This window comes from Rattus rattus, chromosome 9 (genome assembly GCF_011064425.1).
Source record: "Rattus rattus isolate New Zealand chromosome 9, Rrattus_CSIRO_v1, whole genome shotgun sequence".
NCBI classification, from domain to species: Eukaryota; Metazoa; Chordata; class Mammalia; order Rodentia; family Muridae; genus Rattus; species Rattus rattus.
Genome location: NC_046162.1, coordinates 62,782,136 through 62,793,301, shown reverse-complemented (window position 1 = coordinate 62,793,301; position 11,166 = coordinate 62,782,136). Strand labels below are relative to the sequence as shown.

Here is an 11,166-nt window from a genome sequence, read left to right as displayed (position 1 = left end):
TCTTCTCTGGACAGGACTAAAAGGAGAAACTCTATCAAAGACAAGCAAACAAAACCAAAGAGGGACAGTTGGATTTCAGTTCACCTGGATTTGTAAAGTGAGACCCTGTCTCAAAGGCATACTTTTAAGATTTATCTTGTCTTATGTATATGAGTGTTTTGCCTACATGTATGTATGGAGACCAGGCCACGTGCTTCCCTGGCACCTGGGGACATCAGAAGAGGGTACTCGATCCCCTGGAAGTGGTTACAGATGGTTGGTTGAGAGTTGTCAAAAGTTCTGAGAACCAAACCCCAGGTCCTTTGCAAAAGCAACGGATGTTTTTACTATTGAGCCAACTCTCTGTCCCTTTTGTTGTTTTTATTTGTCTGTATGGTGTGTGTGTGTGTGTGTGTGTGTGTCTGTCTGTCTGTCTGTCTGTCTGTCTGCCTGGCTGGCTGGCTGGCCTGGATCTGGCCCCCTCTGCCTCCCAAGTGCTGGAGTTAAAATCATGCACTGCTACACGCATTTCAAAGCTGGATTTTGTTTTTGCTTTTGTTTTTCTTTTTTTTCTTTTCCAAGACAGGGTTTCCCTGTGTATCCCTCTGGCTGTCCTGAAACCCACTCTGTAGAGCCGGCTAGCTTTGAAGACACACAGAGATCTGCCTGCCTCCTTCTCCCGAGTGCTGGAAACTGCCCGGTTTAAGAAGAGGCTTTTATTTATAGACTGGCAGAGGTCTATGCCCAGAACTAGGGATCCCTGAATGCAGGCCCCAGACACCTCACTCAGGGGCTTATAAAGGCAAAGGACACAAGTTATATTCTCTTCTAGTGCAAGCATGAGGTCCTCTTATGCAAGACAAACTGTATGTACAGAAGCAGAAATAGAAGTAGAAAATTAGCCCTTAACAGCCCTTAACATTTGGAAGTCTAATTTTGCTTTACAGTTCTCTAAAAGCCCAGGGATTTTAAACATTTAAGCATACCATTAGCGTTAGCCATGAACATAATGCTAGCCTTCACTGTCCTGTGTGCTGAGATTTATAGCTTGAATGGTACTTCCATCATGGAGTCAGTTGTGCTAAGGCCTGGGACCCTGTTATACTAGAACTTACTCACGGTGTAGACCAGGCTGCCCTCCAACTCATAGTCCTCCTGCCTCTGCCTCTTAGGTGCTGGGATTAAAGGTATGCATCAACATACCTAGCTGCTTTTAGTTAATTTTTTAAATCACTTAACTTTGGAGGTCATACAGCCCAGCAATAAATTATTTCTCCTAATAGGTTTGTTGTAGGTGACACTTCTGCCTGTACCTGTAGGGTAAAAGATCCAAGCCCACTTCTGGGTTTGAAAACCTATCAAAAACCCAGCAATTCCTGAGCATGAAAACCACCAATCCCTTAGCTCAAAATCCCAATAATCCCTGGACTTGGACTGAAATCTCACCAATCCCCACCCTGGAAATCTCCACCTTGGAAAACTCTGGCATAGCCATATCTACTGGAAACAATGAAAGTCATGAAGCCAGCACAGTTGTTTGACATAATTCCTGCAAAGCTGAGCTGGATGCTGCGATCGCTGTCATCTGTCATGTTTGGGGTTTGGTCTCTGTGTGTTGCATTCTTGGGGACTTATGATTCATTTTATGTCTTTTCCTGAGGAAAATTATGTCTGAGTCTTTTTTAGGAAAATCCTAAAATTAACCTTATCCGGCTGTATTTGGAGATCATTAAGGCACAGATAAACACATAATTAGATGAGACCATTACTCCAGGAAACTTCTTGGTGTATCAGCCCCTGAGCTAACTCAAACAATATAATTGGTGCAGGGTAAACAGAGACAACTGGCAAACTCTGACTGGCCAGGGGAGAACAGGTTACAGATTCGAGGCCTCCCTTTGCAGTATGCTTAGAGCTTTCTGAAAATGAAGTTTAAAGATAGGGGGTCATAGAGGATACACCCTTGGAGAAATAGAATTCAGTAAGGAAGATTAACTAGGGGCTGGAGAGATGGCTCAGCGGTTAAAAGCACTGACTGCTCTTCCAGAGGTCCAGAGTTCAAATTCCAGCAACCACATGTCTCATAACCATCTATAATGAGAGCTGATGTTCTCTTCTGGTGTGTCTGAAGACAGCTACAGTACACTTATATATAATAAATATGTCTTTTTTAAAAAGATAGATCGGAGCTGGAGAGATGGCTCAGTGGTTAAGAGCACCCCGCTGCTCTTCCAGAGGTCATGAGTTCAATTCCCAGCAACCACATGGTGGCTCACAACCATCTGTAAAGAGATCCGATGCCCTCTTCTGGTGTATCTGAAGACAGCTACAGTGTACTTATATATAATAAATAAATAAAAGATAGATCGACTAAGCTTTTCCTACTTTATAACTTAGATGATGAAATAATAAAAGAAGTAGGTATTTCATATTGTTATTAATAAAAAGACTGGTTCAGATATTTTCTGTTAGTCTGGAGTGGTTTAAAACTGCTCAAGGCCCTGGGTTTGGTCCTCAGCTCCGAAAAACAAAAAACAAAACAAACAAACAAAAAACTGCAAACATTGATAAATGTGTTTGCTTTCAAGGAGATGTACTTTAGATCTTTAAATTGGAGTTATAGGGCTGATGATAAAAATAAAATCTGGAGCCTTGGTTCCCTGCAGCGCAAGTCCATGGACCCTTGGCCATTCGCCGCTATTGCTGCCACCACTGCTGCAGCCAAAAATGTCTACAGGGGTGCCTTCAGGGTCCAGTGCTGCCACTGGCAGTCATCAAAGACTCCAGCACAAAATCAAGTAGATGAGGTGGCTGACATCGTGAGAGTCAACATGGATGAGGTGTTAGAAAGAGACCAGAAGCTCTCGGAGATAGATGACGGTGCCGGTGCACTGCAGGCAGGTGCCTCGCAGTTGGAAACAAGTGCTGCCACGTTGAAGAGAAAGTACTGGTGAAGAACTGCAAGATGTGGGCGATAGGGATCGGTGCCCTGGTGGTTACTGCCGTCATCATCACCATCGTGTGGTGTGTCTCTTAATGAAGAACAGACACAACTGAAGCCCGACGTCAGGATCTTCTTCGAGACTTTCTACTTAGAACTGCGTGTTGTCTCGCTTACCTATTGCTTTTTCCCAAATGATTGTTTGCGTTAGTTCACATACAGTTCGGTGCCTAGAAAATGTGCGTTTGTTTTTTGTATACACTCGAAACTGGAGGTGTGACCTGCCCTGCCCACATTTTGCACGGTGCCTTTACAGATTTATGGACTGGGAAAGAGGACTTGTGTGTTTCAGAGTGCTGAGATCTAGGTGGATGTTGTCACTGATGGCTTGTGGATTCAAGGGAGAGGATTTTGTTCAAGTCAGCTGTTCCCACACCTAACATGGACTTCAAAACCACAGTTTAAACCTTTGGGTAATTAGATTCCCAACTTGGACCTTCCAAGAAGAACACTACTGCCTAACAAAAGTCGGTGACAATAGCGGGGCGTGCCTTATTTTGATAACTAGGTAACTTTTCATTAAGAGTACCCTCCATTTGTAAGCACTACCGACTCCGCTGTATTTAAGATGCTGGTGAAGAGCTTATGCTCTTACGTTAGATAGGAAGATGTTCACTGTCTTATTCTTGTCGTGCATCACTTCTAAAATAGTATTTTAGTCAGACATGGCCCTTTAGGGAGTTCTTATAGAACTATAACCAAAGTTTCTATTTTGCCAAAAGTTAAATACAAATGAATTGTCCATAAGTTTGTCCCCAGTAGTAAATTCAAATAAGTGCCAAGTGTAACTCAGGTGCCCTTTAAGAAAAAATGCTGGCATCCTCTGCCGGTCGCCATGGCTGCCTACAAGCTGGTGCTGATCCGGCATGGCGAGAGCACCTGGAACCTGGAGAACCGCTTCAGCGGCTGGTACCAACCGACCTGAGCCCGGAGGGCCACGAAGAGGTGAAGCATGGCGGGCAGGCGTTGTGAGATGCTGGCTATGAGTTTGACATCTGCTTCACCTCTGTGCAGAAGAGAGCAATCCGGACCCTCTGGACAGTCCTGGATGCCATTGACCAGATGTGGTTGCCAGTGGTCAGGACCTGGCGCCTCAATGAGCGACACTATGGGGGTCTAACAGGTCTCAATAAAGCAGAGACTGCTGCTAAGCATGGTGAGGCACAGGTAAAGATCTGGAGACGATCTTATGATGTCCCACCACCTCCAATGGAGCCTGATCTTACTTACGCAGACCTTACTGAGGACCAGCTACCCTCCTGTGAGAGCCTGAAGGATACTATTGTCAGAGCACTGCCCTTCTGGAATGAAGAAATTGTCCCCCAGATCAAGGAGGGGAAAGGGTCTTGATTGCTGCCCGTGGCAACAGCCTACGGGGGCATCGTCAAGCATCTGGAGGGTCTGTCAGAAGAGGCCATCATGGAGCTGAACCTGCCAACTGGCATCCCCATCGTCTATGAACTGGACAAGAACTTGAAGCCCATGAAGCCCATGCAGTTCCTGGGAGATGAGGAGACCGTGCGTAAAACCATGGAAGCTGTGGCTGCTCAGGGCAAGGTGAAGAAGTGAAGGCGAGGAGGCGGACTCCTGCCCTACACCCTCTCTCCCTGCCTGTTCCTGCCTCCTACACCCTCCCCTGCACCTGCCACACTGACTACATCTTCAGGATCTTCAGTTTAAGTTGTAGCTGCAAATGGGGACCTGTGGCTCCCATTCTCATTTTAGTATTTTATCCCCGGCACCCACTCCCTTCATAGAATCTACTCAGAATAACACCTCTGGGGTGCAGGCTCTTGGTCCACATCCAGGGACGGCTCCCTGTAACCAGGAGAGTTGAGAGATAGTAATTATAGTTTTTCTTAGCTCTTTGTTTACTAACGGTCTGCTTAGGAAGAAGTCTGGGAGGGACTATATGTGGTATGACCAATGAGGAGACGCTGTGGTCCAGTTTTGTCCCTGGAACCTGTCCTGCACTTTTCCCATAATTAGGTAACTGGGGGCATAGTCATTCCAGTGGAGAGTGAAAGTAACCTCTTGCTGATTAAAAGACCCTACTTTCTCTCTGACCCCAAAGGAGCTGCTGGCCCTAGAAGGTTGGGAACAGTCTTGTCAAGTCTATGTGTTACATTTACTTTTACAAAAATAAAGTATATATACATATATCAGCACACAAAAGGAACGTGGAGGTTGCTAGTGGCAGTTGAAACAGTCCTGTGTGGTCACTAGAAAACAAGCCATTCCTCATATCAAATGGGATAAACTCCTTGTACCTCTTGCTGTGTTTTGGATCCCTTTGCCTTGTTTTGTAGAGGTGAAGTGCCCCTTGATCATGTCCAAGGTTTTGTCTTTCACCGTCTGAATCATGTTCCAGCTGCTTGATCCTACTGTGTAGATTCAGAACTCGTTTGGGCATAACAACTAAGTCTCTTTCCAGATCAGTATAATAAAGGAGTGATGTGCGATTAAAAAAAAAAAAAGAAAGAAAGAAAAAAAAAGAAAAGAAAAAAATGCTATAAAAAGAAAAATAGAAAAAAGAAAGAAAAAGAAAAAATGCTAGCACTGTCTGAGCCTTCAGCGTCTTGACAGTCCTTCCCTGTGGAATGCTGTAGAGACGGCTTCTCATCCTGATTTGGTTTCTTTCCTAGAGCTATAGAGGTGACCTCAAATCACACCTGTAGACAAGATATTCAGTCAGCAGTTCGCAGACTGAACTAGACTGTGGCCTCTAGTGTGATGAGAGCAGCATCTGCACCCTCACAAAGTCAGCACAGAGTTCTGGGAGACTATCTACTGCTTTTACTCACCCTCTGTATTATGCTTGAGGTGAGGCATCGGTCACTCCTAGAGGATAGCTAACCAGAGACACCTGTTGCTCTTAGGATGTAGCCATTGCTGTCTGCGGCAATTTCGTTGTTTATGTGAGGCTTTCATCAAGGTTTGGTTCACTGCTTGCCTGGGGCAGTGCCACCAGGATGTCCTGAAGTCTGTGTCTGTGTGCAAAGCAGCATTAGCCAAGATGTCAGAGAATCTGGTTCTAGTTTTTTTTTTTTTTTTTTTTAATCTGATCCCCTAACATTACTGAAACAATACAAGTGTTGAAGACATGCCTTGCAGCATCAGCCTAGCACCTCTGTCCTGGTCTGACCCCACAATTTTGGTGCTGTTTCCTCATACTCTGTCCCATGTAACTCATTGGTTCCTGTAGTAACACAGTTATACCTCGTTTCTGTGTGCATTTAGCTGGTAATGTTCCCACTATGGTGACCAGAATAAAGTTGCTTATTAACATGAAAAAAAATCTGTTCTATTTGCATTTCCTAATTGTGACTAACCTTGTAACTCTGGACGTAAAATGAAAAAAATCAAATATAATCTGCACTTCTTGGATAATCGTTGTTCTGTGAAATAATAGTCTTCTTTTTCTATGAAACCTGTAAATAAAGAAGCACTTGATTGCTACTCAGAGATGCAAGATTCCTTCACCACCTCCTACTAACTCCTCTCTTCCTTTATCTCCGCTGTAGCTAGGCTGCCCTGTTGACAACTGCCCAGGCAGGCCCCTGGCAAAATTCCTCCCCAAAGAAACCCTATATAAGTAAGCCTGTCTCCTGCTCAGCTCCAAACTACTACTCACCCAAGTAGAGACAATTATCCTCTTTTTTTCTGTCCCTGTAAATCTCTTGTATGAGGTTTGTTGTACTGGGTTACTTTGTGGTATTCCTTGGTTCCCAACTGCTAGGATGCTTGCTTTTCTTTCAGAACTGCAAGACTTTCACAGGGAAAAACTCTTTCCTCCTGAGCTGTAACAGTTTCACTGGGGTAACCCTCCCTGCAGCACCTCAGTTAGGAAGCCATTCAGCTGTAATAACAATGTAACAGCATAGGTGTTTTCCTCTCAGAGCTGAGACACCATATGGGGGAAAAATTTCCTCCTCAGAGCAAAGCTGTACTGCTTTCATTGAGGAAACCTTTCCTCTCAGAGATGTAACACAGTACCTATGTAGTAATAAGGTAAAATTGTACAGCTGAGTGATAGAACATTTGCAGAAACTCCAGTCGTTTTGTGAGTGTAGCTGAAAATATGGAGGGCAGGTTGAAAGTAAGCTGTATTGGTTCAGTGTAGGTAGTTTGTTTTTTCAGCCTCTATGCTTAATGAAACTGAGCAATTTTTGTACCTCCCAGAAACTGATGCTAGTTATGCAAAACTTGTTTATAATTATCCACTTGCAGAGATATAATGGCAACACAGGACAATGTATTTTTAAATTTATTATATATTCATTGGTGTTTGCCTGCTTGTATGTCTGTGTAAGGGTGTCAGAATTCCTGCAACTGGAGTAACAGTTGTGAGCTGCCATGTGAGGGCTTGAAATTGAACCCATGTCCTCTGGAAGAGCAGCCATACTATTACTCCTGGGCCGTCTCCCAAGCACCCAATAAAAATATTTAGCAACAAAAGTTGAAAGTTTCTCTCAGACAGAAGGAAGATCAGCTGCAAAGAAGACTCTCGGACCAGACCAGCTCCCCGGAAGAGGTTTAGACCAACTGAGACACCTAGAAAAGAGACACTCTCCAACCTCCTGAGCTGCCTGTAGGCTGTAGTTGGTGCTACAGGGTCCCTGATTTGTGAGCTGTCACCCAAGCCGTGGTTGGCTTTTGTGATGCAGCTGTCCTTGAGTCATTTCTGCTCCCATAACCCCTCACTCATATTCCTGCAAGTAACCCAGTAGAACTTAATGGTTCACCAAGTTAAACTTCGGTGGTATCCATACTTTGATCTGTCATGGGCTCCCTCTCTGGGTACGTGTACATTGTGACATACATGACAAATCAGGAAGTTCTGTCACACAACACTGGAAAATCATAAGAAGTACATGCCTGAATTGTTCAGTATGACATTAGAAAACATTTTGCAAGTTAGGAATGTAGGTCAGTTTGGAATACTTACTTTATTTTTTTATTTACTTACTTAATTTTTAGATAGGGTCTCACTTTAGTTCTGGGTTGCCTGGAACTTACTGTGTAAACCAGGCAGGCCTTAACCTCATGGAGATTTGCCTGTCTCCAGGGTGCTGGGATTAAAAGAATGCAAAAACATATCTGGGCTTTTATTTTGTGTGTGCAAATGTGTGTATACCACATGCAAGTCTGGTGCTCACAGAGATCAAAGGAGGGTGCTGCTGCCAGCCAGTGATGGTGCACATCTTTAATCCTAGCACCTAGGAGGCAGAGTCAGGTGAATCCTGGATTTCAAGACCAGGCTGGTCTATAGAGTGAGCTCTGGGATAGCCATGGTTACACACAGAAACCCTGTCTCAAAAACAAAACAAACAAAAGAACAACAAAAACCAAGCAGGGTGTCACATACCCTGGGAACAGGAGTTAATGGGAGTGCTGAGAACCAACACCAGAAATCAGGAATCGACCCAGGTCCTCTGCAATAGCAAATGCTCTAAACAGCTAAGCCATTTCTCCAGCCACAAGAGACTCCATCTTAATAAGACTCAAATAAATAATCCACAAGTTGGGTGTGGACTTGAATGTTTGGTTATTGCTTCTAGGCATTACAAGTATGGATCATAGTGTTTGGCTGGCTTCCAGCCGGATAACCAAATCAGATGTAAAATCTCATTGAACATTTGTGGAATCTTAGTGTGAGTGTAATCTTTACATGACTCTCAGTAGCAGTGGAGGTGAAAGTATATAGGTAACTAATGTAGAACTTTCTTTTTTTTTAAAGATTTACTTATTTATTATATATAAGTACACTGCAGCTGTCTTCAGACACACCAGAAGAGGGCATCAGATCTCATTACAGATGGTTGTGAGCCACCATGTGGTTGCTGGGATTTGAACTCCGGACCTCTGAAAGAACACTTGGTGCTCTTAACCACCGAGCCATCTCTCCAGCCCTAGAACTTTCTTGATATCAAGACATTTCTACCAGAATTTTGAGAATAAATCACTCCTAGCTATATAAGCACGCAGAACTAAAGGGATGTGCTGACAGTTCATGAGTGTACCTCAAAGGATGTAGATCAAAAGAAACTTCCCAACTAGACGGGCTTATGATTCCTGTCTTCAGTTTCTTTCCCTAGTCTTGCCTAATCTTGCAGTTAATCAAGAGGATCGGCAAAATGGCTAAGCTCCTAAAGTTGGTTCTGAGTTTGATCCTTGGAACCAAGATGGTAGGAGAAAATGAACTTCCGTGTGTGTGCACGTATGCACACGAATACACTATATATGTAAATAACATACAAATATACATCTATATTTTCCCATATATATGGAAAAACTGCTAAAGATACAGAAGAGAGGAGGAGAACACAAAGGTAGCCTTTACAACAGGACAGGTTTTGGTTCTAGGGACGGGACCTGGAGCTTCTCCGGCGACTGCTCATACTCATGACACCACTAAGAATAATTTTAGTGAACTCACAGTGATGTTACAATTTTCATTTATGTTGTGCGTGCACGCATCCATAGTGGCGAGTGGAGGAGAAGGCAACTTGCAGGAGTTTACCAAGTTTACTTACCCATTTCACTGGGCCTCAAATTCATCTTTCTTTGTTATAAGAGTGTTCTGGCAGCCTGTGTGCAAATGATGCACTGTGTGTCTGTTGTCTCCAGTGGACAGAAGAGGGCGCGCGATCACTGGAGCTGGAGTCAGGGATGTTTCTAGCCAGTCACAGGTGCTAGGAACCAACTTTGATCCTCTTAAAGAACTGCAGAGCTCTTAGCCATCATCTCCCCAGCTCCCTTAAATTCCTAATGATATGTTTAAACTCAGCTTTCAGAAGATACTGAAAAAAAAAACAAACTCCATTTAACAACCAAATTCAGAGAAAGTGTGGGTCTGTGATAGCCAGCCCTATCCTGGGGACGTTGCTATGGTTGGTCCAGAAATAAACTGCTCTATCCCAGTCATTTCAGACACTGTGAGTGCACAATCCTGTGTCATAATTTACATATAACTCCTGTGGCACAGCTAAAGAAACTTACTGTGGTACCAGGCATCCCTTAAGGGCCATTGACCTTTGATCTAGAATGTCAATAATAGAATGACATAATTGGATAATGGTGTTATTGTTGTGAGGGATTTAGTTGCTTGCCTTTTGCTTTTGTAAACTCACTGTGGAGCTGGAATGAAGTAATATTTTTATTACTATAAAACAGGAAGAAGAGGGGGTGCCGGAGAGATGGCTCAGAGGTTAAGAGCACTGACTGTTCTTCCAGAGGTCCTGAGTTCAATTCCCAGCAACTACATGGTGGCTCACAACCATCTGTAATGGGATCCGATGCCCTCTTCTGGTGCGTCTGCAGACAGCGACAGTGTACTCACATACATAAGAAGTAATAAGTAAAACGGGAAGGAGAAACTCAGAGGACTAAAACGACTTTCTTGCCCAGCTGTGGACTCCATGGATAATGTGCATCTTTTGTACATAATTTGTACTACTCTGTAGGTGAAGTGCATCTATGATATCCACTTTATAAAGTCTTCCTTTGGCCTTCTTACAGCATGCTATTTGACTCTAAAGCTGCTCTCCTTCAGGTAGCAGTAAGAAGACATTTATTTAATCTAAATCTGAATTGAGTCTAAGTCTTTGGTCTTTCCCAGGGGATTGGAACACAACACAACAAAAGAATGAGGTATTTAGTCTGTTTGGGAAACAGGTTTCACTGTGTAGCAGTATAGGTTAGTGTTGGCTTTAATTTTAGCATTTTCCTGCTTCAATCTCCTGAGCGTTGGATAATTGTCAATATGCCTGCTTATCCTACCTGTCATTTTGTTTGTAGACAGGTACATGCGCAGCACTGGCTGTCCTGGAACTCAGAGATCTGCCTGGCTCTGCCTCCTGGGTTCTGGGATTAAATGCATGCACCAACTCTCCAAGATTCAAGGTCAACCTGCTTTGAATCTATCTACACTTCAGACTATGCAAAGCCAGTAAAGCAACGCAGCCTGCTGCGCATGTGCACTTGTGCCGCAGCCGTCTACGTGAGGCTTCGCTGGATGGTCATGGCGGCGACAGAGGGCGGCGCCGGCTCCGCCCTCCAGGAGGTGCAGTAGAACCTAGCTTACGACACTAACTTGATTGAGCTGGCCAGGCCGCGGCCTCTGAGCAAGGTGCTCTGAAGTCGCGGCGGTTCGGCCTCCTCCGCCCAGTCAGCGCACTCTTCCT

At 44.1% G+C, this 11,166-nt stretch overlaps 2 pseudogenes; both read left to right on the top strand.

Moving 5' to 3' along the window:
- Positions 1–2,706: 2,706 nt before the first annotated feature.
- LOC116910190 lies at positions 2,707–3,016 on the top strand (annotated as a pseudogene).
- A 799-nt stretch (positions 3,017–3,815) lies between these two features.
- LOC116909151 lies at positions 3,816–4,668 on the top strand (annotated as a pseudogene).
- Positions 4,669–11,166: the final 6,498 nt, after the last annotated feature.